This window comes from Bos mutus, chromosome 10, assembly GCF_027580195.1.
Source record: "Bos mutus isolate GX-2022 chromosome 10, NWIPB_WYAK_1.1, whole genome shotgun sequence".
In the NCBI taxonomy this organism is placed as follows: domain Eukaryota; kingdom Metazoa; phylum Chordata; class Mammalia; order Artiodactyla; family Bovidae; genus Bos; species Bos mutus.
In genome coordinates, this window is record NC_091626.1 from 31,908,056 (window position 1) to 31,935,152 (window position 27,097).

The 27,097-nt window shown below is 45.9% G+C and overlaps 1 protein-coding gene across 3 annotated transcripts in view; it reads right to left on the reverse strand.

Annotated features, from left to right (window-relative positions):
* PLEKHG3 (pleckstrin homology and RhoGEF domain containing G3) overlaps positions 1-11,994 on the reverse strand; it is a 47,241-nt gene extending 35,247 nt beyond the window's left edge. For all 3 annotated transcript variants that reach the window (XM_070377719.1, XM_070377718.1, XM_070377720.1), the window contains exon 1: positions 11,736-11,994. The gene's annotated coding sequence lies outside the window, so the exon portion shown is untranslated. The remainder of the gene's footprint in view (positions 1-11,735) is intronic.
* Positions 11,995-27,097: the final 15,103 nt, after the last annotated feature.

Below are 27,097 nucleotides of genomic sequence, written 5' to 3' on the forward strand. Positions count from 1 at the left end.
TCCTGATAATTCATTGGAAGGACTGATGCTGAAGCTGAAACTCCAATATTCTGGCCACCTGATGCAAAGAACTGACTCATTGGAAAAGACCCTGCTGCTGGGAAAGATTGAAGGCAGGAGAAGAAGGGGACATCAGAGGATGAGATGGTTGGATGGCATCACCAACTCTACGGACATAAGTTTGAGTAAGCTCCAGGAGCTGGTGATGGACAGGGAGGCCTGGTGTGCTGCAGTCCATGGGGTCACAAAGAGTCGGAGACGACTGAGCAACTGAACTGAACTAAATTCATAGATGACATGATCTTATATATATAGAAAATCTTAAGAAATTCACTAATGAAACAATTAATGGACTCCACTAATGAGAGTCTAGTAAGATGGAAGGATATAAGAACAATACACAAAAATCAATTGTGGTCCTATATACTGCTGCTGCTGCTGCTAAGTCACTACAGTGTCCGACTCTGTGCGACCCCATAGACAGCAGCCCACCAGACTCCCCCGTCCCTGGGATTCTCCAGGCAAGAAGACTGGAGTGGGCTGCCATTTCCTTCTCCAATGCATGAAAGTGAAAAGTGAAAGTGAAGTCGCTCAGTCCTGTCCGACTCTTAGTGACCCCATGGACTGCAATCCACCAGGGTCCTCCGTCCATGGGATTTTCCAGGCAAGAGTACTGGAGTGGGGTGCCATCGCCTTCTCCGTCCTATATACTAGTAGCACACAATCCAAAATGCAATGAAGGGAAATGCCCTGGTGGTCCAGTGATTGGTACTCTACACTTTCACTGCCAAGGGAAGGGGTTTAACTCCTGATGGGAGAACTAGGATCCTGCAAATTGAGTGGCTTACCCTCTCCCCCCAAGAAACAAAACAATCCCATTTATAACAGCTTCACAAAGCATTGAAAATTTTGGAATATATTTAACAAAAGGAATCTAAGAATTGTATATGGGAAGCTACAAAACACTTGAAAGAAACTAAAGACCTGAATAAATGGAAGGACATCGCATGTTCATAGATCAGAAGACTTAACACTCTTAAAGTTAGAGATACTCAGTAAATTGATCTACAGACTCAATGCGATCTATTTCAAAATTCAAGCTGGCATTTTTGTAGAAATTGACAAGACAATCATAAAATTTGCATGGAAAAGCAAAGGAGCCAGAATAGCTAAAACAATCTTGAAAAAGAACAAAGTTGGAAGACTCACAGTTCCCAACTTCAAAACTGATTACAAAGCTATAGTTACCAAGACTGTACTGACATATAGATAGACATATAGATTAATGCAACAGAACTGAGAGTACAGAAATAAAACTTCACATTTATAGTCAACTGATTTTCATTAAGGGTACCAAAACCATTCAATAGGGAAAGAATAGTCTTTTCAACAATGTTAGCACAGCATAAGAATGAATCTGCATATCTAGTTCATATCATGCACAAAAATTAAGTCAAAATGGATCACAGACCTAAATATAAAAGCTAAAACTATAAAACTCCTAAAAGGAAATATAGAGGTAAATTTTGTGAGCTTGGGCAAGCAGTGGTTTCTTAGATACAATGGGAAAAGCACAACCAACAAAAAAATAGATAAATTGGACTTCATCAAGATTTAAAACTTATGTTTCAAAGACACTATAAAGAAAATGAGACTAGATCATGTTACAATGTATACAAATATTGAATCATTAAGTTGTACATTTGAAACTAATAATAATATATCAATTACACATCATTTTTGAAAAATTTTTAAAAGAGAGACAGTGAAAAGATAAATCACAGAATGGGAGCAAATATTTGTAAACCTGATAATAGACTTGTATCCAGACTATATAAAGAACCCTTACAATAACAATAAAATAACCCAATTTTAACATAGGCAACAATTTGAATAGATATTTCTCCAAAAAAATATACAAATGGCCAATAAGCACAAGAAAAAATGCTCAACATCATTAGTCATTAGGAAAATGCAAATCAAAATCACAATTAAATCTATTTCATACTCACTCTAAGATGGCTAAAATCAAAACCATGTTCAATAACAAGTGTTGGAGAAGATAAAGAGAAATTAGAACTCATATATTGCTGGTAAGAAATAGTGTAGCCTATTTAGAAAACAATTTAACAATTCCACAAAAAGTTAACTTATAAATAATAATCTCCCAGTAGGTCATATAGAAGCTAGGAGATCTATATGCTGCGCACAATAAGTTGTACACAATTGTTCATAGCAGTTTTATAATACAAAAAAAGTGGAAACAGCTCAAATGTCTATCAACTGATAAATGGATAAACAAAACGTAGTAAACCCATATAATGGAATGAAAAATGAAGAACTGATAACCTGCCACAACATTGATGAAAACATTATGTTAAATGAAAAGGCTAGTCAACAGAACGATATATTGTATGAACTCATTTATGTAAAAGGTCCAGAACAGGCAAATCTAGAAAGATAAAAGCAGACTAGTGATTGCCTGGGGCTAGTGGATAGGGGAAATGGCTGCAAAAAGTAGTTTCTTTTAATAAACCGTGATAATAAAAATGGTTTAGACAGCAGGCTTTCCAGTTGGCACCAGTGGTAAAGAACCTGCCTGCTAATGCAAGAGACTTAAGAGACTTGAGTTTGATCCCTGGAGAAGGGCATGGCAACCCACTGCAGAATTCTTGCCTGGAAAATCTCATGGACAGAAGATCCTGGTGGGCTATAGTCCATAGTGTCTCAAAAGAGGTGGACATGACTGAGGCCACTAAGCACACACGATGAGACAGCAGAGGGAACTCCCTGGTGGTCCAGTGGTTAGGACTCTGCACTCTCACTGCCGAGGGCCTGTAGTTGATCCCTGGTTGAGAACTAAGATCCCACAAGCTGAGCAGCAGGGCCAAAAGAGAAAAAAAAAAAAAAAAAGATTACATAGCAGGGATAGTTATACAATTCTGTGCTTATATACTAAAAAATGGGTAAATTTTAAGATATGGGAAATATATCTCATAAAGCTATCGAATCAACTCTTAAAAAGTAAAAAGTCAAAAAAAAAAAAAAGTAAAAAGTCAGCAGGAAAAGTATAGACTGCTTAATAACTAGCACTGGGAAAACTGGCTATTTCTCTGGAAAAAATAAAATCAGTTCCATCTTACAAGGCTGAGCGGTTCTCAACCTTGGCTGAACATAAAAGTTACCTGGCCCATTTCATGACCATGCCTGGGCCCTACCCCAAGATATTTTCATTTTATTGGGCTGATCTGAAATGAAGCTCAGACATTTTAAAAAGCAAATAGTACTATTTTAAAAAGCTCCTCATGAGGCTTTAATATGTAGCCAGAGAGAACCATTGTCACATACAGAAAATACACTCCAGATGAATTTAAAATGTTAAGAGTAGAAGCAAAACTTAAAAAAAAAAAAATGTATAAAATCAGAATATGAAGGGGCTTCCCTGGAGGTCCAGTGGTTAAGAATCCACCTTCCAATGCAGGCCTTCGAGGGCTTTCCTGGTGGCTCAGTGGTAAAGAATCTTCCTGCCAATGCAGGAGACACGGGTTCAATCTTTGATCCAGGAAGATCCCACATACCGAGGAGCAACAAAGCCTGAGGGCGACAACTATTGAGCCTGTGCTCTAGAGCCCGGGAGCCACAACTGCTAAGCCCACGTGCTTGCACTGCTGAAGCCTGCGTGCTCAAGACACACCACAGTGAGAAGCCTACACACCACAGTGAGAAGCTTACACACTGCAGCTGCAGAGCAGCCCCTACTCACCACTGCTAGAGAAAAGCCCGCGCAGCATGAAGACGCAGCACGGCCAAAAATACATAAATAAAATTATATATTAAAAGAGCGAGAAGACCTCCAGCTACAACAAGGAGCACACATACTACAACAAAGACTCAGTGCAGTAAAAAAAAAAAACTTTAAATAAAAAGATTTTTTAAGAACCCATTTAATAAAAACCAGGGTAGGAAAAGATTTCTCGATATGAACAAAAGACTGGCCAATGTGACAACATTAAAATTTAAATTTCCTTATGAAAAATAACTTTAGTAAAGTTAAAACAATCCAGAGCTATACGTAATGAATAAAACCCACAAAAGATTATGAATCTGCCTGCAATGCAGGAAATCCAGGTTCAATACCTGAGTCAGAAAGATCCCCTAGAGGAGGAAATGGAAACCCCCTCCAGTATTCTTGACTGAAGAATCCCATGGACAGAGGAAACTGATGGGCTACAGTTCATAGGGTCACGAAGAGTCGGACAACACTGAGCAACTAATACTTTCACTTTGTTTCATTTAACACATACACATAGATTTTTTAATTCCTAAAAATCAGCAAGAAAACGGCAACTAAAACTCTGAAAAAGTACTGAGAACCTGTAACTTGTCAAAGTGTGGGGAACTAGGAGCAAGAAAACAAAGGGTAGAGACTTTTCACTACATTACATTCTGGGGCTTGAATCACGTGGATCTATTACTTGGTTTAATTTTTTTTTTTTTTAATGCAAAAGGCAAAAACCTCACAGAATTATAAACATGGACAGGCAATAAACATAAAAAATGCTCATCCCTATCTTCAATCAAAAGTGCTAATTTTAAGGGGCAGTTTATAAAATAATTTTAAAATTACATCTACTAGATTACAAGACACAATCCAAATGTTAGTGAAATAGGGGCTCTTGTATTTCTGGAAAGAATGTATACTGATTCACAAATCATGCAGCGACATTATTTGGCAGTATCTTGAAAAGCACAATTTATAACCCCATAATCCTACCACTGACATACATGGTAGAAAAGATTGACACATGGATGATAAACACAGGATACTGGTGAGAAAAATGGAAACAATCTAAGTCTGTCCATAAGGAAGCTATACTATAATTATATGACAGACTCCATGTAACAGTTCAGGGAATAAACTAGATTTAAATATTTCAACATGGATAAATCTAGACAACAATGTGTATTCAATACGATGCTATACATGTCAAAATCAAAACAACAGGAAACTATAAATCACTTACAGACAACAGTAAAAAGTATGAAGACATGCACAGACATGATAAACACCATATTCAAGAGAATGTTACTTCTGGGGAGGGAGGAAAGAGAAAGCAATTAGAAAAGAAAGCATTGACTGCATCTGTTTAACATTCTATCTCTATAATAAATGACAGAAATAAATTGGAGAAAATTACCATTTGCCAGATCTGGATGGTGAGAAGACAGGAGTAGGTGCTCCTCCGTAGGGGCGGGCCGCACCATCCTGGACACGACTGGAACAACCAGCGTGGAGGCTGAGCAGCACAGCACAGCACCCTTCAGCAGCATCCAGAACCCAAACAAAGGAGCAAAGGCTCCTGATGGAAAGAGGTCTGGGATTTTTGAAATTGCAGCCCCTCCCTAACAGTTTCTGGCCTCGGAAATGTTGTGCGGCACTCAGGTAGAAGCTTAAAAAATGTAAATGTATTAAAGGCATTCTTGTTTCCACTGAGGCAAGCGCTCTCTAGGATAACTGGCAGTCTGCTATGGGTGGAGCTGAATTAAGTTTGGGCCCATCCTAACTCCACAGTAACACAGTAAAACCTTGACCAGCTGGAACCCCTGCAGAGAGAGCTATCCAAAAGGCACGTTTTTTAAGAGTGTGCCCAGTTTCCAAAGAGTCTGGGGTAGAGCTCAGAGCATGTGCTCTAGAGTCATCTAGAAGTTCAGACCTCATCTCTGCTAAGTCTTAGCTGAGATCCCAGAAAAGTGACCTACCTTGTGTGAGTGGATTCAGTTTCCTCATCTGTAGTTGAGGGTACCACCACCTACTATGCCTTGTTGAGAAGATTAGCGATATTACCTAAGAGTCAACACTTAAAAAATTGTAGTCAATCTGACTGGGACATCTTTCAAAAACACGTTACACTCTTCCTTCCCTCCCCTCCTAAATAGCCAAGGAAATATCATTTAACCTCCGCTTGATGACTCAGGGTCACAATTACCAGCAAAGCATCAATTATCAAAATGATGATGCCCCCAAAGGCCAAGGTGTGCCAAGCCACTCCCCCTACATAAATACTGACCCCTGGCTCTTACACTCACGCCTGTTTTCCATAGTGTCTTGTTCTCCACCCTCTCCATCAATTGTCAATTGCACTGTGGTCATTTTTCTTCTCTACATTGGTCTCTTGACACTCTTTCCTTTGCTGCTGCCTTTCAGTTGTGGGCTTAGAAATCAGATGACACAACTCCTACATAAAACTTAAACAGGGTCTGAGGGAGCTGGTGTGAAAGAGAATGCAGGAACTTGAGTCCTGGTCGACCTGGAGACCTTCCTGGCTACTTGCAAATAAGCAAGGCCACTGGGTGGCCATGTTGTAAATACGGTAGAAGAGGGATTACAGGACATATTATGGGATGAACTATTTTCAAGACTGAAAGCATACTCTACTTTGGACACAACATGCAAGGGGCAAACTCTCAGCAGGCCTGGGAGGACTGGTCCCAGTGACCCGAGGCACCCTTTCACTGGTCCAGGCTGGAGGAATACAGAGCTGCCTGCCCCTGTACCACAGCTTCAACTTCTTAGAATCTTCTACTCTACTAGGACAGAGTAGAACGTTTGTGAAGAGTGTGAAAATTTCTCTAATTCCTAAAGTTTCATTCACAGTAGGGTTTTATTTATTCAACAAATGTTTACTGGACTCCTACTATGCAGCAAGCACTGGAGATGCAGCGATGCACAGGACAGACAGAGCCTGCAAGAATACTGGTTCCCTTTTCCTGTCAATAAATACTTGCCATCTATTGCTCAAGAATCTCTGACTTATACACATATGTGCACACACTCCTATATATATATAGACCAACATACACACACATAGTCTTGTGGCCTGGGGAGCAAAGTTTTTTAGAGCTTCCAGTACCTCCTGAGATCCCGTTACCATAGAGAAATAGACTTCACTCATCTAGCATCCCTCCCTCCATTCTCAGCCAAATTCCAGCAACAACTAGAGCAACCCTTAGTACCCTCAAAGTCTGTTTCCCAAAAGGCAACATGCGCAGTCGCCACCGTGCCCACTGGAACTTCATTCAAGTCCTATGGCCGGCCCCAGAGTCTGCTCAGCATGAAACAGAGTCTGAGAGTCCTTAAAAATCCGTTCCTTGAGCTTAAGCCAGGAGGCTTCCCTCCCCAGAGGCTAGCAAGAGAACTGTAAAAAGTCCCATTCTCTCTTGGGTGGCATTCCCAGATGGCAACAGTCCACCCAGGGCTAGGCTTGACCCCCACCACTGCCTTCTTCCTCTAACTCCATGGAACAAAAGCTGGAGCAGGTGAGATCGAGGAGCCCAGACTGTTCTCAGGATGAGACCCCAGCACAAGCTCAGAACACCCTGTGGATTACACTGGTCTCCATGCTATATGGGAAACAAAGAGGGCTCCAGCAGAGACCCTGCCTTCAGAGAACTGCTAATCAAAATAAGAACAGAGCAGAGACCCTGTTCACAAGGCCAGTCTTTATTCCAAACAGCCAACACCCAGAGGGGTGGCCATCAACTCTGGATGTACCTCCTCTGGATCACAAACTAGTTAACCCTGCCCAGTTTTCATTCTCCTGACTTGAGGTCACCCAACATCACAAAATTGCTTGAGGCTGTTTAGGGCCCTCCCTGGAACTTCCTCTGAAGCCAGATTACACCTAGTTTTACCCGGTCTTCAGGCACCCACTGGTAGGCTCAGAAAGCTCCTTCACCTCAAGGGCCTCCCTGGCTGTCCTGTGCCTGAAACTGGGTTCTCAGAGGGCGCGGTCTGGCTGATGACCACTTCCCCAGCCCCCGCCCTCCACCGCCCATCGCTGCTTCCTGAGCCAGGCTCGGCCCCCAGGAAACCGCTCCCCACCGCTTTTGACAGCAGCTATCTTTGAGCTCAGGCACCTCCCTTTGAGGTCCTGATTCAGCTGAGAGGGGAAAAGACTCTTCAGATTGGCTGAGTGGAAGCAGAGCTGAGCGGAGTCCAGCCAGACTCAGCACTCAGTGTCTGTCTGTCTCTTCGTGTTACTTGAAATTCTGGTCCATGGTGGACCCTTCTTGAAACTTTTTCTGGGGCTGCCTGAGCCTCTGTGAGCACCCTCTGGCACCTCTGCAGGCTCTCCTCAAACAGCTCCACCCACCATCTGCCCAGCCTTCCCTGCCCCTCCCTCGTTTTCACCAGCCTTTTCTCTCCCTCTCCCAGCGGAATTCATCTACAGACGAATTCATCTACAGACGTTGGGGGAGAGACAGCTAGCCTTTCCAGCTGTGAGGCAGGGTAGAGAGGCCAGGGATGAAGGTGTGATTTCATCAGGGCTGGTTGGAAGCAAGGGAGATTCCAGAGCAAGGGAGGGTCAGGGCTGCCCCCAGTTACCCCCTAGAAGCAGCACACACACCTGGGAAGCCCACAGCCTCAACAATCCCCCAGCCTTGATTCTAGGAGACGGTTGAAGAGTTTCACCAACTACAGAAGTCTGCACTAAGTAGGGTTTCCATTTTCACCTGCCTCCAATTCCCCACTTGCTTCAAGCTTTTCATTTAGCAATGGCAATAAAGAGCCTGGGCTACCCTTGCAGAATTTGGTTGGAGAAATAACAAAATAGAAGACTCTCACTTACTGAAGACCTCTATAGACTCTGCTAAGCATCAAACAGACGTTAGCTCATTGTTCAGTCTCACAAAACCGTACATGGTAGGTATGATGACTAACTCCACTTTACAGGTGAGAAACACAGGCTCAAAGGAGGTTAGCACCGCAGGGCTAGGAAGCTGTCAAGCCCCACAGCGAGTTCCTTGAACTGGGTTTCAAGAAAAGGAAACCAGAGACAAGGAAAATTCCTCCTTCAGGCATTATTGAAGAGCCCTTCCTCGGGATGTCTCCCGGGCCACCCCATCTCAAACACCATCCCACCCACTCCATGACCCTACCCACTCCATGACAGTTCACATCCACCTTTCCCATCACATTACTCTGCTCATCATTAACTTGCTTTCCATTATTTATCTTGCTTGTTGTCAGCCTCCCCCACTAGAAGTCAGCTCCATGAGGTCAATGACTCTAATATATTTTGTTCACTACCATGTCGCCTGCGTCCAGCATTCTATATAGCAGATGCAAAAAAAAACTCTTGAATGAATGAAAGAACTCTTTAAAATAGAATGAAGGGGTGTGAGTGTAGGAAGAAAAAGAGGATGATCCATCCATTCACGGTGGATCTGGTGAGAGAAATCTGGCCAGGGTGAGCTGGGGGCTCCAGATGGGACCTACAAGAGGAAATGAAGGTCTGCCAGGTCCCCGGTGGACTCCAGTAAAGCCTTCCTGCTGGCAGAAGTGACTTCCAGCTGTCAGGACCCCAGCCTGAGGGCTTCTGCTGGGGAGGGCCGGCTTGCAACTCTGAAACAAAGGCCTATGGACACGCAGCTGGCCAGGACTGAGCAGCCGCTGGGTCCAGAGGGGCAGCCTGGGGTGGGGAGGGGGGTACAAATGAGGAGCTGAAGACAGCCCTCAGAGCAGCTGCAAAGGCAGCACCTCCCAGTGCCCAGAGTCCCCTCAACCTCTCAATACAACCAGGAAGAGCTAGATGGCTTCCCAATTAACCCTTCAAAGTCAGTGCTCAGCCTGGGCTCAAGGCAACCCACGGGCTTGGAAGCAGAGCCTTCATAAGGTTCCGAGAAGACAGCAGAGGTGAAGGGGCAAGCCGTACATCTGGAACACAGTTCCTTTTCCCCTCCTGCCCTGGACAGCCCTCAGGCCATGGCCTTTGGCCGCCTCCAGCGTAAACACAGTGACCCTGGGATGGCTGTCAATTTGGTAGGGCAAATGTTTACCCTAGAGCTGAGCTATTACAGGCTGGGGAAGTGTCCACCGTTGGCTCCTGGTATCTATTGTCTCCTTGTGGCACACATGGGACGTTTCCAATAAACTGTAAAACTCTCGGGGGCTCCTCCTAGCCACATTGAGCCTTCATTTTGTATAGGAGTTTATGCAGCAATTTCCACATACCTGGCTTCCTCTGAACCTTACCAGGCCCCTCTAGGAGGAAAAGTAGGCAAGCCTCCAACTCTACTCAAGAGGAAACTGAGTCAGAAAAAAACTTTGTGACTTAGGTCACGTTGGGAAAAGCACGGGTTAGACCATGAGGAAACCTGAGTTCTGGTGCCCGTTTGCCCAGTAGGAACCCGGCTCCAATCACCTCACATCTCTGGGCTCTGCTGCGTTCATGTGTAAATGGCACATCCGAGGTGCCTTCCAGCCCAAATGACTCAGTCTTTGATGCTACACAGTAGAGCCAGTGCTGGGCTCCCAGGCCAGGGCTCTTCCCACTCTCCCCCTATCCCACTTCCAATAAAAATCAGTAAAAACAAAACAAAAACAAAGCCCAAGGCAGCTCTTCAGCAAATCACTCTCTGTTTCTAGGACTTGGCTTACCCCAAGCCTACTCCCTGCCCCAGCCCCAGAGCAAAGTATCCTGCGTTTAGATATCCAAGGGGCTGGGAGTGGGGGCAGCAGAGACAGAAGCCTATTAAAAGAGGGAAGATGAGGCTTCCCAGGACCACAGGGAAGAGGATAAGAGAGAAGGGGTACAACTTTTCTGGGTTCTTACTCCCTAGGTTTTCTGCTGGAAATGATTGGGGTGAAGTCACTCCCAGTTAAGCCATTCACTCCATCCCTAGTCGAGCAAAAGAGAGGATGGAATGGCACTTGCCCGAAGGGAGGCAAGCAGCGTGCTCAGCGCGGAGCCCGGGGGGCTGTCATTACTCTGCTTATTATTTCTTGAGCAAGGTCGGTGTGACTGAGCTGCGCAGAGGTGGGGCTGAGGAGACTCTGGGAACCCCAGTTAGGGTTCCCTGGAGGGTGATGCGGTCCGCATCGCCTCCTGGGGGGCCCACGACGGGAGACAGGCAAGTGACTTTGAGGATGAACTCTTATAATGGCCACAATAGCACCAGCCGCCCCCACGCCGCCCAGGCCACACCCCTCCCGCCTCCCTCTATTACACTCCGTTCTTCCTTTTGTTTTTCAAAAGTAACTCCAAAGAGTAAAAGTAGCTACCGAAACGTCTTGAAATTGGCACGACTTCTCCTAGCTTTCCAAACCAAACGGCTGAGAATAGGAAGAAAATGAACCAAACCAATTTCGGGAGTGGGCGAGGTCGAGGTAGACAGTGGCAGGCAGTGGCTTCTGTGCTTTCGGCTCCCCGGCACCCCACTTCTGGCACCCACTCTAATCCCCCCGGGACGTGAGCTGAGATTCCCAGAGCGAGTACCGTGTGACACCAACCCGGAACAGGCTGCTGGCGCCTTCGGGCTCCCGGGTCAGAGGCGCGGGTCCACCCCGCCCGGGCCCACAGTCCGAGGCAAGGACCAGCCCTCCGGCAACCTAGCGCGCAGTGGGCACGGGTGGGCGCAGCCTCGCGGGCTTCCCGGGTTTCAAACTGAGCCCCTTGGAGCCACCCGGCCCATTCGCTCCTCTTGTTTCCGGGGTGGGGGCTAAAGCACAATGTCTCCTGGCACGAGCCTCCCGCGCTCCAGCCCTTGGCTAGGAGGGTCGCCCTGGAAGCAGCCGACGCGGCCCCGGGCCCCCTTCTGCCTCCCCCGAGTCCTCACCCCTCAGGGCGCTGGGGCGGGTGCCTGGGAGGGTGCGGGTTTCAAAACCACCCCGGGCACTGCCGCTGGGCCGGCGGCGCTGGCGGAGGGCTCGGAGAGAACCGAGGAACACTCACCGAGCAGCGGCTGCCCCACCGGGTCCGGAACGCAAGGCGCGCGAAGCCACCCAGGTGCCGCCGCAACGCAGGCGCAAGTTTGAAAGTCGCTCCGGGAAGGGGCCGAGACTGCCGGCCGCTCCCGCCCACCGCCAACCCCTTGGCGGCCGGGGCGCGGCCAGCTGCGAGCGCAGCCCCCGGGGACCCCAGCCCGCGCGCGCCTTCCCAGTGCCCAGCAGGAAGTCGGGGCCGAGCCGAGCTGGAGCAGCCACGGGAGGGGGCAGGGAGACCGGGAGGGCGGACCAGGAATTTTTCCAGTGGGTGGAGACTCGGGCCGGCGGCTGGAATCCCGCGATTGGCGGCTTGGCGGGGGCCGGGGGAAACCTCGCGGCACTGCGAGCTGGAAACCCGGGTAAAAGCTGCGACGGGGGCGACGGGGCTCGCGCGCTGCTAATGATTAACTCCGCAGGTGGGGAGAGAGCGCGGCCCCGGCGGTGTGCGCCGGGAGGAACGCTACCCGCCCGGGAGCCACCTAGACGTGCTAAAACACAAAGACGCACGTGGGGTGGGGGCCGAGGGGTCACCCTGGTGTCACAGACCTGATATCACCGCCTCCCAAGAGGGCACCGGGGGGCCTAAACGGCCTCGATTTTACGAACAGGAAAGGTCCTTTAGTGGGGATCGAATCTGGGAGCCCTGACCCTTCCAAAGCCGGGCACCTCGGCTTTTCTGAGTCAGAAAGGCACGTCTTGAATTCCTCACCGAAATTCGGTTCCCGTGACCCTTTACAGATGTAAGTCCAAACCTCTGAGAAACGAGCAAGAGATGAAGAAGCCGATAACTTGGGGACTCCCCCAAGATACTGTTAGATGAGAAAAGCAAGAGGCAGAAACCCGTGTAATAAAAGACCCATTTTGGTACAACGAAGAGAAACTGTCCCCTGTTCTGATGTCTGTATGTAATCATTTCGGCATGGAAAAGTGCACACCTGGAAAAGAGGGGCTGAGGGCGGGACGGAGACATTCAATAAGGACCGGCTGGCTTTTGAGCAAGAGCATAAACTTTAAGTAAACCGGAAATAATTCGTCAATAAAGGTGTTAAAAAAAAAAAAAAAAAAAAGATGCTGTCCCAGCACAAGACAGGGAGAGACGCCCGGGATGGGAGGAGGGATGGGAGGAGGAATGGATGGGACATGGACATCAAAACCTCTGGGTACATTTGACATTAGTGTGTAGACATTAAGTGTGTCTAGTAAGGGAAGAATATTCCTGTTTAAAAACAAAACAAGCCCAAAAGAAAAGAAAAATAAGCTACTCCCGGGAAATGCAAGCCCCAGGTGATTTACAGGGAGGGGAGGGGCCGGCTCGGAAGGAAATGGCTTTCAGGTGACTTTGAAACTGGATCCAGGCCGAGGGTAAGGTGAAGACAGCGGGGCTCCCGGCTACCCACGGCGGGGGAAAGAGGTAGGCGCTGGGCCTGATCCGCGCGGGAAGCCGGGCGCACATTCCTCAGAGAGGGAGGGTCGCACATTCCTGCGGGAGGGAGAGCCTGCTCCAGCCTAGCAGAGCCCTGCCCGCCCCGAAGGGGAAGGTGAAAGAGATGGCGGAGGGTGGGGGCGGGGGCAGGATCGGAGGTAAACAGCCACCGCGGCTCAGCCAGAAACGGCCGGCCAGGCTCCGAGCTCCGGGGAGAAAGAGAAGCCCCAGTCTTCTCCTGCGTTCCAGAGTGTAGTTCAGCCTCAGGCTTCTGCTTTTTCTTTGATCCTGCTTTCTTCTCTGATCACCCAAATCCTATCAGTCCTGCCCATCTCAGATTCCGGCTTCCAAAGAAGGCTTCTGGCTTAACTAAGGCCACAGGTGGTGCAGTGGCAAAGAATCCGCCTGCCATTGCAGGAGGTGCAAGAGACAGAGGGTTCCATCCCTGGGTAGGGAAGTTCCCCTGGGGGAGGAAGGAAAACCCACTCCAGTATTCTTGCCTGGAGAATTCCAAGGACAGAGGAGGCTGGTGGGCTAGAGTCCATAGAGTAGCAAAGAGTCCCGCTGGACTGAGTTACTGATAGCTCATTGGTGAGCAGTACCCCTCACCCCCAGCCAGGACAGGTAATCGAGGTTGTAGTGGTGGTGGTTCAGTCACTCGGTTGGGTCTGACTCTTTGCCACCCCATGGACTGCAGCAGGCAGTTACTGATAGTAATAGTAACTCATTTAGTGAATGTTTACCATTTGCAGGGTTCCTGCTATGCTGCAGTGTTTACAAACGCTGTCTCCATCCTCACAGCCGCCTTGTGAGCTAGTGTTGGATATCAGGTTCATCTGCTTCCTTCTTGGAAAGGAAACCTTGCTTTATTCGGGAGGCCAGCCACCTGGGGAGATGACCGACTCCTAGCCAAAAGCCAACTGTGGAGTCTCTGCTCCCCATGGAAAATTTTTAAAAGGAGAATCATTTGGGGAACAGGTCAGTCTTTCTTACATTCCACTGTGTGCAGACATTCTCCTGATTGGTTGGTGGTAAGGTAACAGGTCATACCTGAATGGTCTAGTGGTTTACCCTACTTTCTTCAATTTAAGTCTGAATTTGGCAATAAGGAGTTCATGATCTGAGCCACAGTCAGCTCCCAGTCTTGTTTTTGCAGACTGTATAGAGCTTCTCCATCTTTGGCTGCAAAGAATATAATCAATCTGATTTCAGTGTTGACCATCTGGTGATGTCCATGTGTAGAGTCTTCTCTTGTGTTGTTGGAAGAGGGTGTTTGCTATGACCAGTGCATTCTCTTGGCAAAACTCTATTAGCCTTTGCCCTGCTTCATTCCATATTCCAAGGCCAAATTTGCCTGTTACCCCAGGTGTTTCTTGACTTCCTACTTTTGCATTCCCGTCCCCTATAATGAAAAGGACATCTTTTTTGGGTGTTAGTTCTAAAAGGTCTTGTAGGTCTTCATAGAACCATTCAACTTCAGCTTCTTCAGCGTTACTGGTTGGGGCATAGACTTGGAATACTGTGATAATGAATGGTTTGCCTTGGAAACGAACAGAGATCATTCTGTCATTTTTGAGATTGCATCCAAGTAGTGCATTTTGGACTCGTTTGTTGACCATGATGGCTATTCCATTTCTTCTAAGGGATTCCTGCCCACAGTAGTAGATATAATGGTCATCTGAGTTAAATTCACCCATTCCAGTTCATTTTAGTTCCCTAGATTTTCTAGGGACATTCCCTAGGAACATTCCCTAGATTTCTAGAATGTCAACGTTCACTCTTGCCATCTCCTGTTTGACCACTTCCAATTTGCCTTGATTCATGGACCTAACGTTCCAGGTTCCTATGCAATATTGCTCTTTACAGCATCAGACCTTGCTTCTATCACCAGTCACATCCACAACTGGGTATTGCTTTTACTTTGGCTCCATCCCTTCATTCTTCTTGGAGTTATTTCTCCACTGATCTCCAGTAGCATATTAGGCACCTACTGACCTGGGGAGTTCCTCTTTCAGTGTCCTATCTTTTTGCCTTTTCATACTGTTCATGGGGTTCTCAAGACAAGAATACTGAAGTGGTTTGCCATTCCCTTCTCCAGTGGACCACATTCTGTCCCTTATGACTATAAAGTGGAAGTGAGAAATAGATTTAAGGGACTAGATCTGATAGAATGCCTGATGAACTATGGACGGAGGTTAGTGATATTGTACAGGAGACAGGGATCAAGACCATCCCCATGGAAAAGAAATGCAAAAAAGCAAAATGGCTGTCTGGGGAGGCCTTACAAATAGCTATGAAAAGAAGTGTAGTGAAAAGCAAAGGAGAAAAGAAAAGATATAAGCATCTGAATGCAGAGTTCCAAAGAATAGCAAGGAGAGATAAGAAAGCCTTCCTCAGCAATCAATGCAAAGAAATAGAGGAAAACAACAGAATGGAAAAGACTAGAGATCTCTTCAAGAGAATTGACATACCAAGGGAACATTTCATGCAAAGATGGGCTCGATAAAGGACAGAAATGGTATGGACCTAACAGAAGCAAAAGCTATTAAGAAGAGGTGGCAAGAATACACAGAAGAACTGTACAAAAAAGATCACAACCAAGATAATCACAATGGTGTGATCACTCACCTTGAGCCAGACATCCTGGAATGTGAAGTCAAGTGGGCCTTAGAAAGCATCACTACAAACAAAGCTAGTGGAGGTGATGGAATTCCAGTTGAGCTATTTCAAATCCTGAAAGAAGATGCTGTGAACGTGCTACACTCAATATGCCAGCAAATTTGGAAAACTCAGCAGTGGCCACAGGACTGGAAAAGGTCAGTTTTCATTCCAGTCCCAAAGAAAGGCAATGCCAAAGAATGCTCAAACTACTGCACAATTGCACTCATCTCACATGCTAGTAAAGTAATGCTCAAAATTCTCCAAGCCAGGCTTCAGCAATACATGAAGCGTGAACTTCCAGATATTCAAGCTGGTTTTAGAAAAGGCAGAGGAACCAGAGATCAAATTGCCAACATCCGCTGGATCATGGAAAAAGCAAGAGAGTTCCAGAAAAACATCTATTTCTGCTTTATTGACTATGCCAAAGCCTTTGACTGTGTGGATCACAATAAACTGTGGGAAATTCTGAAAGAGATGGGAATACCAGACCACCTGACCTGCCTCTTGAGAAACCTGTATGCAGGTCAGGAAGCAACAGTTAGAACTGGACATGGAACAACAGACTGGTTCCAAATAGGAAAGGGAAAGGGAAAGTGAAAGTGAAGGAGCTCAGTCATGTCCGACTCTTAGTGACCCCATGGACTGCAGCCTACCAGGCTCCCCGTCCCTGGGATTCTCCAGGCAAGAACACCGGAGTGGGTTGCCATTGCCTTCTCCATTGTGTGAAAGTGAAAAGTGAAAGTGATATATTTTCCTTATACAAGGCTGTATATTGTCACCCTGCTTATTTAACTTATATGCAGAGTACATCATGAGAAACGCTGGGCTGGAAGAAGCACAGGCTGGAATTAAGATTGCCAGGAGAAATATCAATAACCTCAGATATGCAGATGATACCACCCTTATGGCAGACAATGAAGAGGAACTAAAAAGCCTCTTGATGCAAGTGAAAGTGGAGAGTGAAAAAGTTGGCTTAAAGCTCAACATTCAGAAAACGAAGATCATGGCATCTGGTCCCATCACTTCATGGGAAATAGATGGGGAAACAGTGGAAACAGTGGCTGATTTTATTTTTGGGGGCTCCAAAATCACTGCAGATGTTGATTGCAGCCATGAAATTAAAAGATGCTTACTCCTTGGAAGGAAAGTTATGACCAACCTAGACAGCATATTCAAAAGCAGAGACATTACTTTGCCAACAAAGGTCCGTCTAGTCAAGGCTATGGTTTTTCCAGTGGTCATGTATGGATGTGAGAGTTGGACTGTGAAGAAAGCTGAGCCCCCAAGAATTGATGCTTTTGAACTGTGGTGTTGGAGAAGACTCTTGAGAGTCCCTTGGACTGCAAGGAGATCCAACGAGTCCATTCTAAAGGAGATCAGTCCTGGGTGTTCTTTGGAAGGAATGATGCTAAAGCTGAAACTCCAATACTTTGGCCACCTCATGAGAAGAGTTGACTCATTGGAAAAGACCCTGATGCTGGGAGGGATTGGGGGCAGGAGGAGAAGGGACGACAGAAGATGAGATGGCTGGATGGTATCACCGACCCAATGGACACAAGTTTGAGTGAACTCTGGGAGTTGGCGATGGACAGGGAGGCCTGGCGTGCTGCAGTCCATTGGGCTGCAAAGAGTTGGACACAACTGAGTGACTGAACTGAACTGAAGGTGACAGGGCCCTATCCCAGGAATCTTGCCTGATGCTCCACCTTGATGAGGGGGTGGGTGGGGGGCGGGGCACATGGCCTTAGTTTCTGCAGAAGAACTCAAAGATGTTGTGTGTGTTCCTTGATTTGTACCAACTTGCCTAGTGGCTCAGTGGTAAAGAACCCACCTGCACTGCAGGAGACATGGGTTTGATCACTGACCTTTGTCAGGAAGATCTCCTGGAGAAGGAAATGGCAACCCACTCCAGTATTCTTGGCTGGGAAATCCCATGGACAGAGGCGCCTGGCAGGCTACAGTCCATGGGGTTGCAGAAGAGTCGACGACAACTTAGTGACTAAACAATAAATGTTTTGGAACCTGGGCCCTGCCCCATTTCTGCACCATCATTTCTTAACTTTTCCTCCTTTGTTTCTGCATAACCTCCCTTCCCTGATTAGTAGCTGTTTGAATCTGCCCCTTAGAACTCTAGGAGGCTGAATGAAGTCTGTTTTCTACAAATGAGAAATGGGGAATACGGAAAGGACTTGTACCTGGGAGGGTCCCACAGGGTCTTTTTCCATTTCGCTAGTAAGTATACTTACCCCATTTTACAGATGGGATAACAGGAGGTCCCAGGGATCTAACCACTTGGTCAATATTATATAACCAGCAAAACCCAAGCCTGACAAGATAGGTACAATATTTGAGGGCTTACTATGCGCCAGCCAGTATTCCAAGTCCTTTATACGAACAATTGTAGTCAGAGAAGAAGAACCTGAGGCAAAGTCACGTAGCTAGTGTGTGGGAGATCTTGGGTTCATAATAAGGGAACATGGCTCTTCAGCATTTCTGCTTTATTTTTGACACTTGCTATTCAGTTCACGCCTTGATTATAACGTCTTGCGCTGCTTCTACTTGTTTTAATGTATAGCTTATTTCCTAAAAAGAGTGTAATCTTGCCTTGTGGCAGAAGTCATATAGGAGATATTCAGTAGCATTTGTTCCTCGATTGTGTCCAACTCTGTGACCGCATGGACTATAGCCTGCCAGGTTCTCTGTCCATGGGATTCTCCAGGCAAGAATACTGGAGTGGGTTGGCATTCCCTTCTCCAGGGGATCTTCCCGACCCAGGGATTGAACCTAGGTCTCCTGCATTGCAGGAAGACTCTTTACCATCGTAGAGCAGTGCTGAACTCAGATGAAATAACACAATCTCAAACCAGTTAGTCCTAAAGGAAATCAGCTCTGAATATTCATTGGAAGGACTGACACTGAAGATCCCAGAGTTTGGCCACCTGATGCAAAGAGCTGACTCATTGGAAAAGACCCTGATGCTAAAGGCAGCAGGAGAAGGGGGCAAGGGGATGAGATGGTTGGATGGCATCACTGACTCAATGGACATGAATCTGAGCAAACTCCTGGAGATAGTGAAGGACAGGGAAGCCTGGCATGCTGCAGTTCATGGAGTTGCAGAGAGTTGGACATGACTTAGCGACTGAACAATAATAATAATAAAGAATTAAACTCTGTGTCTGGCCCAGCAGCTCTAGACTGAAGCCACTCCGCAACACAGAGCCTCTCCTTCAGCCTTTTGCTTTAGCGACCTCACCCTTTCTGCTATTAAGTCATTTATTATTATAATAACACCTTGTGTCTCAGTAATGCCTTTAATCCAAGATCTCAAAGTATTCTAACTCATCTTCAAAGTACCCCCACTGAAATGGGGAGTTGGACTATTTTTCCCCATTTTATGGGTGAGAAAACCAAGACAACACAGAGTTGAAATGACTCACTATGGAAATCAATGGCAGGGTTTCTTCTCCCAGCTCTTCCCCTCCTCCTTCCTGACTCTTGGCTGCCAACATTTGCATCTAAATTTCAAATCCCAGAGACAAAGGCCATTGAGTTTTCACAATAAAGGACATTTCCAAACTGTCATCTCAGCTGCTCTATTGTGGTAGACCTCAGGAGAGGGAGGGGATGTAAACACAGTGAAGGTTCCCTGGGGCTCTGTGCTTCCAGTCCGGAGAAGGAGCTAGAGCTGGTTGGCTGGGTGGGGAGTGAAATCCTAAACTGGGAGGAAATCTCTGTCGTAGGGAATCCCTGCAACCTATAAAGCACCACCAAACTCTGAGGCCTCAAAGCTTTGAGTTTCAAGCTACATTTTAGCCATGTTTCTCAAAATCTGAATCACAAGCCATAACAACAACAGATACAATGGACCTCATCAAAATATAAAACTTCTGTGCCTCAAAGGACATCAAGAAAGTGAAAAAATGCAAAGAATGGGAGAAGGATTTTGCAATCATATATCTGATGAAAGACTGTATCTAGAATATGTAAAGAACTCCCTCAACTTTATAATAAAAAGGCAAATAACCCAAATTGTAAAATGGGCTAAGGATCTAAATAAGACATTTCTCCAAAGAAGATGTGCAAATGGAAAATAAGCACATGAAAAGATACTCAGAGTCATTAGCCATCATGGAAATGCAAATTAAAAAAAAAAGAAATATCACTTCATACTTTTTTTTTTTGCCAGCGCTGGCTCTTAGTTGCAGCACACAGGAACCTTCGTTGCAGCAAGCAGGCAGGATCTAGTACCCTGACCCCTGCACTGGGATCAAACCCAGGCCCCCTAAATTGGGAGCTTGGAGTCTTAACCACTGGACCACCAGGAAAGTCCTCACTTCATACCTTTTAGAAAAGCTAAAATCAAAAGAACATAATAGGGGCGGGGGGAAAAGACACATAATAATAAGTGTTAAGGGAGAAATGGAGAAATTAGAACTCTCAAAGTTAGTGAATGTAAAATGGTGTAGCCACTTTGGAAAACAGTCTAGCAGTTCCTCAAAAGGTAAAACATGGAGTTACCATATGACCCAACAATTCTACTTCTAGGTATATACCCAAGAGGAATGAAAACATCTATCCACACAAACCCTTGTACACAAATGTTCATAGCAGCATTATTCATAATAACCAAAATGTAGAAACAATCCAAATATCCATCAACTGATGAATGGATATACAAAATGTATATCCATATAATGGACTATTATCCAGTCATAAAAAGGAATGAAGTACTGATTTATGCTACAACATGGATGAACTTGAAAAGATTATGCTAAGTGAAAGTAGCTGGTCACTAGGACACATATATATATATAATATGTGTGTGTGTGTGTATACATATATATACACACACAGATATATGTGTGTATATATGTACATACATATATATGTATGTATATGTGATACCATTTACATGAACTGTCCAGAATAGGCAAATATGCACAAAGTAGATGAATGGGTACCTAGAGCTGGAGTAGGGTGAAGGGAGATTGGATGGGGGAAGGGTGATGTGACTGCTGACAGGATCGGAGTTTCTTTTAGTAGTGATAAAATACTAAAAATATTTAATATACTAAAAATCATTGAATTGTATATTGTAAATGGGCAAGTTGTGTGATATGTGAAATACATCTCAATAAATCTGTTTTTTTTTTTTTAAAGCATGCCATTATCACATGTTCCAGAGTTACCCAGGCTACCTATATTCAGAATCCTATCAGAATCGTCAGCAGTCAGGGACCCAACTCTTCATGTCCTCAGAGCACACTGAATGAAGTTCACTATGCCTGACAAGACAGTGATTCAAAGCCATGTAGCCCCCAGGCTTCCTGAAATGAGTAGAATGGAAGGTCTGTAACTAATTCTCCATTAGAGGAGAAAGGGCAGTGACCTGGGCAAGGGGCAGTGGGTGCACGGGAGCTACTTCCTGAAGTTCTTTGTCAGTAACTTCTTTCCCTCAGTCTGGACTCCTTAGAGAAGCTCAGTCATGTCAGACTCTGCAACCCCATGGACTATACAGTCCATGGAATTCTCCAGGCCAGAATACTGGAGTGGGCAGCCTTTCCCTTCTCCAGGAGATCTTCCCAATCCAGGGATCGAGCCCAGGTCACCCACATTGCAGGCAGATTCTTTACCAGTTGAGCCACAAGGGAAGCCCCTGGATTCCCTAAGTGTCAGAAAAATCTTACATCAGAAAGGGGAAGAAAGTGTGGGGTGAAGGAGAGGAATACAGCTCCTCTCCTTACTACATTCAGGCTCATGGCTGCTGCTGTGGAGAGCTCTTGAAGGAAATGGGCTGTTTATTTGACTTTGTGTCTACAACAGAAACATTTGCCAATCACTTGTGGTTTTTCAAGAACCTGGAAGCACATGTGAACCATTTGTGGAGATCACTTTTATTATCAGTAGATAAAAGAGCTGTAAACCAGCATTTACAACACCTGAGACCTGGGAGTTGGCACTAAGACGTCAGCCTTTGATGACCTAGGGGTGATTTGTACATAAACATGCTATTCCTTCTCTAACTTCTGGCCTTTCAGACCTGAGTGTTCATAAAAATTGCCTGGAAAGTTTCTGACTCCGGACAGAAACAGACCCCAGGAATCTGTGACTTTTTAATAAGGAAGTAAGTCAGAAAGACTTCTGGCCTTTGGGCCAGCAGTTTTCCTATTTGCATCACGTCACTACCTGTCGATAAATGAAGTGTAAACGTGGAATAGTCAAGCTTTACCCAGCCTAATGTTAAAGTGAAAAATTTTCTGAGGTGGGTTAAGAAACTATTAGATGAGATGGTGTTTTGGGTTGTCTGTTGTACAGTTGCTCAATCATGTTCAACTCTTTGAGACCCCATGGACTGCAGCACACCAGGCTTCCCTGTCCTTCAGTATCTCCTGAAGTTTGCTTAAACTCATATCCATTAAGTCGATGATGCCATCCAACTGTCTCATCCGCTATTGCCCCCTTCTCCTCCTGCCCTCGATCTTTTCCAGCATCAGGGTCTTTTCCAATGAGTCAGTTCTTCCTATCAGGTGGCCAAAGTATTGGAGCTTCAGCTTCAGCATCAGTCCTTCCAATGAATATTCAGGGTTGATTTCCTTTATTTTTTGTTTTGTTTTGTTTTGTTTTGTTTTTTTGATTTCCTTTAGGATTGACTGGATTGAACTCCTTGATGTCCAAGGGACTCTCAAGAATCTTCTCCAGCACCACAGTTAGAAAGCATCGATTCTTTAGTGCTCAGCCTTCTTTATGGTCTAGCTCTCACATCCATACATGACTACTGGAAAAACCATAGCTTTAACTATATGGACCTTTGTTGGCAAAGTGATGTCCCTGCTTTTTAATATGCTGTCTAGGTTTGTCATAGCTTTTCTTCCGAGGATAAAGCATCTTTTAATTTCATGGCTGAGGTCATGGACCATAGTGATTTTGTCTGAGTACTTCATATATCTATGCGATTGATATCCTAGAAGACTTGCCACTTCTACATGAGAATTTTTCAGACCTGGGTGTTCATAAAAACTGCCTGGCAAGTTTCTGACTCAGAAACAGACCCCAGGAATCTGCCTTTTTTTAAATAGCCAAGTGAGTCAGATATGAGATTCATTAGACCACACTTTAAAAAACATGAGTCTGAATTCTGTTTTGTGTCTTTTTCCCTCCTGGTGCTTCTTCTCCCTCCCCTGAAACACAGAACTCAAGATAAAAACCCCCGGAAATCCCTCCCAGTGCTCCAAAGATAAAAGGGTATGGCTTTTAAGAGCTCAGATGTTGGAATTAATCAGGCTATTATATTTAATCAGATGAAAGAGTTCCACCTTGATTCCATGTGTAGTGCTTAATCAACACCTTAGAGAGAAGCAGGGTGGGGTGCACCTACCAAGTACTATACTGTAACTTTCAGAAAGCAAATTAATAAGAGCTTAATTAGGAGGTAATTGCCCAGTTACTTGCAGATGGAGGCAGTTCTTCCTGACTGTAATTTTGGTTGTTGATGCTTTCCTGTCAAACAGGGGCCTCTGGGTTCCCTGGCTTCTCTGTCTTATCCAAAGAGGATGCAGCAGCAGTGCCAAGGCGACAATGGGGCCCAGACCTGCCTAACCCTTCCTTTGGTTTCTGTGCCAGACCACACAGGAAACATGGGTTGGTTACAACTGGATTAGGGCAACTGGGACCAGGTCCATCTCGTTTCCTAAACCACCGGCATCTTCTCCACGGAGAATGAAGCATCAACAGAAAGGTGGATGGAATAACTTTGTTTGTCCACCTGAACAGTGACCAGGCTCCCAGTCAGTCCCCACTTGGCCCTATCCTGTTCTTGAAGGCACTCCCTTCAAAATCTCCAATCCCTTCAGAAGCAGGGCCTTGCCTGCTCTCTCACTCTCCTGCTATGTAACTGCCTTCCTATAGGTCTTAGAGGATTGCCAGGGTTTCTTCCAATCCTGAAAATCATGGATTCTACCATCTGAAGAAACCCCACACTGGATCTTTCAGCTACAACAAGCTCTTTCCCCTTCACCTCTAAGCTTGTCTAGGGGTGATTCTCTGATCCAAACACCCTTATCTCAGGCCTGTGGTTGTCCTCAGCTTGTGCTGTGATGGGGACAACACAGTACCAGGCTAGGCAACCATCCTTTGAGGATTGCCCAACAACCCTTGGAGACAGGTAGTATTCTCTCATTTTACTGATAAGAATATTGAGTCTCAGGTCAAGTACCAGGTCCCAGGTCCTGTGGTCCTTAATGGCAAACCCAGGACAATGTTCCCAGGCCCCTCTCAGGCAAACCAAAGTACCCGACCTCAGCTCCCAAGGAGCCCTACACCCAAGCAGAGAAGGTAGAAGCAACTTAAGCAAATTAAACCCAAGATAAGAAATGCCCCATTGTGTTTGGCCCAATAAAACCAATTGAAAATATAAACTCCCTTTCAAGTCACCAGAAAGCCTCTAGGCTCACTAGTGAGATACAGCCTTCTTCCAGGGGCTGGAAAATTGAACCAATGGGAAGAAAAGGAAGAATGTGTTCAGGGTCATAAAGCAGATGGGGTGGCGGGGTGCGGGGGGGGGTGGGGGTTGTGGGAAGCAAAAGTCTCTAAATACTTGTGACATGATGTCTCAAGCTAGCCGGCTATAAAAGGTGAGGCAAAGCCTTTGCCTGGCAACCGTAGACTTTTAAGCCCTAATCATAGCTCTGCTGCCTGTTCCCAAGGAGTGGTCCCCTTGCTAGAACTCCAGAACATCCTGTCCTCTCTGCCTCAGGGAGATACAGACGGAGCAAAGCGGGGGTTTGCCAAGTGCTGCTGAAGGGAGTGGAGAGTTAGTCTCCTTCCTGCTGGGCTCAGAGGCTCCTGTAGCATCAACTCCAGAACCTTCCTCAGCCCCAGATGTCCTCCATGCCACTCCTCCTCACTGAGCCTCACAGGTCCCACGGGGCTCTCCCTCCCCCAGATCACCTGCCTCCTTGTGGCCCCAGGGAAAGGCACTTTCTCAGGCATCCAGGCCAAGGTGGAGGGCCTTACAGTCCCCCTGGAAGCACGATGGTTAAGAGCACAGACTTGGGGGTCAACAGACGTGCATGCTAGCTCTGCTTCTTAGGCAAGCCATTTAATCTCTCTCTGCCTTGATTTCCTCATCTAAAAATGGAGTGAATAGTAGTAGTTCCTATCTCAGGAATAAGGGAGAAAATATCTGTGAGGTACTTGGCACAGTTCCTAGTCCACAGAAAGGAATAGCTAATAATGTTATTTGTATTTCTGCTTCTAGGTGTTAGGTATCCAAGCCCCACACCTCAGTATCCTAGTTTTCCTATTGCCATGTCAAGTTAAAGAATCTTATAACTGGAAGAGACCCTAGAAGTCACTTAATATAAAGAATCTATGGAATGCTCACACATATATATCCCTAAGAATGAGATAATATCAGTAAAGTACTTAGCATGTGCCTGGGATATAATAAGTGCTTGGTCAATGTTAGGGTTTGTGAGAGTTAATTTTATGTGTCAGCTTGACTGGATCACAGGATGTCCAGACACCTGGTTCAATGTTGTTTTTGGTTGTCTGTGAGGATGTTTCCAGAAGAGATTAGCATTTGAACTGGTAGACTCTGACCCGTGGAATTCAATCTCTGTCTGATGGCTGAGCTAGGACATAGGTCTTCTCCTGTCCTCAGCACTCTTGGTTCTCAGGCCTTCAGACTTGGCCTGGAACCTACAGCATTGGTGATCTGGTTCTCAGGCCTTCCAAACCACACCACCAGCTTTCCTGGGTCTCCAGCTTAGAGATGGTGAATCAGGGGACTTCTCAGCCTCTATAAGCACATCAGCCAACACCTTATAGTGAAACTTTTCGTGTATATATCCATCTCCATCCTATTGGTTCTATTTCTGTGGAGAACCCTGACTCATACAGATTGTGTTGTTCATTTGTTTATGTAGGAAGGTAATATTTACTAAGTTACCCCCATCTATCCATCCATCCAAGTGTGTTCTGGTTGCTGGGAGATACACACTTTAGAATAAGATGTAGCATTGCCCCAGGAGAGAAATGTGTAATCAAATCAAAAAAGAGAAGAGTCAGAAAACAATTAGGGAACAGCTGAGGGCCTAATTGTGTAGTATTTTCTGTGCTCTCAGATGTGACAATGATCACACCTGAAGGGAGGAAAGAGATTCCCTCCCCTTTTAGGAATGACTCAGAATGTATATGCTCACATACTGTTAGCTTTCAAAGAATGCGGACATACTTTTATGTCAAAGATCTCATGACTCAAAAGACCTTTAGGAACTTCCCTTGTGTTTCAGTAGTTAAGAATCGGCCTTTCAATGCAGGGAGTGCGGGTTTGATCCCTGGTCGAGGAACTAAGATCCCACATGCCATGGGGCAACTAAGCCTGTGCACCACAACCAGAGAGCCCGCATGCCACAACGAAGCCCTGAAGCAATCAAAAATAGATCCAGAAGGAGGAGTGACCATGGAGTAGGGACCCTAGTTTCTCCCACGTGGCTCCTGCCCCAGCTCTGAAGATGTTTCCAAAGAGGAGCCAATTCTGACCTGTGCCTGTCCTCACCCTATGCCCAACCCCTGGCCTGCACTCCTCCCCGAGGGAGCTCAGAGGAAGTCTGAGACACATAGACATTTCTCTTCCCCACTGTCCCAGGAGACCTAGGAGACGTTCCCTGGAAGGTCTCAGCCATCAGCAAAGATCTACTTTCTCACCTCTTCTCCAGTCTCTTCCTCTGCTCCTCCTGCCCCTTTATCCCCATTCCCTCTGGCTTTGCTAGAGGAATGTCACCTACTGTCATCGTGGACACTTAAGTGGAGTTCATTTCCCCTGAGCAGAGCTGCATACAGACTGGACTCCTGTGGCTCTCACACTTGTATCCACAAGTTTCTAGTCCACAAATATTCACTGAGGTGCTATTATGTGCCAGGCCTTATGCTGGATCCTGTCAGAGACACAAAAGTGTCAGGCCCCATCTCTGAGTTTGACCAAGTGAGACAGAGTGACAAGCTGTGAACATGTAACCGTAAAATCTTTAGAGTGCCATTCTTGACAATGAAAGCAGACATTGGTAAAAGACAGTTCTCAGTTCTTTGATGATTATAATTGATATTAGAGGGTAGAGGATATTAGAAGCCAGAGGGTAGAGGCTGGGATGGTCAGGGAAGGTTTCTTCAAAGAGGTGGGCTCTCTTTGTTTTTTAATAATTAAAAATATATATATTTATCTTATTTATTTACTTGTTTGGCTGTGC